The sequence below is a fragment of the Tasmannia lanceolata genome, unplaced genomic scaffold (genome assembly GCF_043159265.1).
Source record: "Tasmannia lanceolata isolate RefF3 unplaced genomic scaffold, GAP_Taslan_0.1 ptg000023l, whole genome shotgun sequence".
Lineage (NCBI taxonomy): Eukaryota > Viridiplantae > Streptophyta > Magnoliopsida > Canellales > Winteraceae > Tasmannia > Tasmannia lanceolata.
Window position 1 is genome coordinate 30803729 of NW_027518700.1, and position 2000 is coordinate 30805728.

Sequence of the window (2000 nt, forward strand, 5' to 3'; positions counted from 1 at the left end):
AAGCTCCTTCACACCATCTCTAGGGTCTCCTATGTCCAAAAGATTGTTGTTTTATAAAGTTTTTAAAATAAGAAACTTTTTTATATTTTTAATCTTCATCCTTTATCAACTAAATCTAAGATTCAATGCTATCTCATCCTAATCTCAAAACTTGGCTAAAAGCTCATTGACACACAATTTCTATGATTTCTTATGTTTAAAAGATTGATGTTTTATAAAGTTTCTAAAATAAGAAACTTCCTATTTTTTCAATCTCCATCATTTACAACCTAAATCTTAGATTTAATACCTTCTCACCCTAATCTCAAAACTTGAATAAAAGCTCATTGACACCTTTTCTAGGGTTTACTAAGTAAAAAAATATATTTTATAAAGTTTCTAAAATAAGAAACTTTCTATTTTTTCAATCTCCATTCTTCATCATCTAAATCTAAGATTCAATATCATCTCATATACATCTAAAAACATTGCTAGAAGCTCCTTGACACCGTCTCTAGGGTCTCTTACTTCTAAAAGATGGATGTTTTATAAAGTTTCTAAAATAAGAAACTTTCTATTTTTTCAATTTTCATCCTTTATAAAGTAGATCTAAGATTTAATACCATCTCATCCTTATCTCAAAACTTATACCAACTCCTTCACCCCATCTCTATGGTTTCCGATGTCTAAAAGATGGATGTCTTTTAAAGTTTCTAAAATAAGAAACGTTCGATTTCTTCAATCTCCATCCTTCATCAACTAAATCAAAGATTCAATTTCATCTCATCATCATCTCAAAACTTAACTAAAGGCTCTTTGACACCATCTCTTCCTTATCCCAAAACTTGGCTAAAAACACCTTGACACCATTTCTAGGGTTTCCTATGTCTAAAAGTTGGATTTTTATAAAGTTTCTAAAATATGAAACTTTCTAATTTTTCAATCTCCATCCTTCATCAACTAAATCTAAGATTCAATACCCTCTTATTCTCATCCCAAAACTTAGCTTAAAACTCGTTGACATCATCACTAGGGTTTCTTATGTCTAAAAGTTGGATGTTTTACAAAGTTTCTAAAATAATAAACTTTCCATATTTTCAATCTCCATCCTTAATCAACTAAATATTAGATTCAATATTATCACATCCTCATCCCAAAACCCGGCTAAAAGCTCCTTGACACCGTCTCTAGGTTCTCCTATGTCTAAAAGAATGATGTTTTATAAAGTTTCTAAAATAAGAAACTTTCTATTTCAATCACCATCCTTCATCAACTAAAAATAAGATTTAATAGCCTCTCATTCTCATCCCAAAACTTGGCTAAAAGCTCGTTGATATCATCTCTAGGATTTCCTATGTCGAAAAGATTTATGTTTTATAAAGTTTATATAATATGAAAAATTTTATTTTTTGAATCTCCATCCTTGTTCAAATAAATCAAAGATTGAATACCGTCTAATCCTCATCTCAAAACTTAGCTAAAAGTTCTTTCACACAATTTATGAGGTTTTCTATGTCTAAAAAATTGATGTTTTATAAAGTTTTTAAAATAAGAAACTTTCCATTTTACAATCTCCATCCTTGATCAACTAAATCTAAAATTCAAAACCATCTAATCCTCATCTCAAAAGATACCTAATTCAAAATCATCTAATCGATCATACCAGCACAAATGCACTGGATCCCATCAGAACTCCGAAGTTAAGCATGCTTGGGCGAGAGTAGTACTAGGATGGGTGACCTCCTGGGAAGTCCTCGTGTTGCACCCCGGTCACTTTTGGGCGCAATACACACATGATACAACCATCACACACCCTGTCTCTTTCTCAACGTGAACTTTGGTAGAAGCCAATTGGTCCGGCATTGAGGCAGTTTAGAGAAGCCTTCCTCAATCTCTTGTTCTGGCTTAACTTCTTTTGCATCACCTCTCCTATCCATCCGTCAGATGGAGCCCCCTGATCCTGGCAAGTTAAAGCCTGTTGTTGAGAAGGATTGCGAAGGAGGTTGGCCGATGCAAAATAG

The 2000-nt window shown here is 32.6% G+C and overlaps 1 non-coding gene across 1 annotated transcript; it reads left to right on the top strand.

Moving 5' to 3' along the window:
- Window positions 1-1628: 1628 nt before the first annotated feature.
- On the top strand, window positions 1629-1747 carry LOC143856864 (5S ribosomal RNA). Its single transcript, XR_013238406.1, has one exon. It is a non-coding gene; the product is annotated as a 5S ribosomal RNA (ribosomal RNA).
- Window positions 1748-2000: the final 253 nt, after the last annotated feature.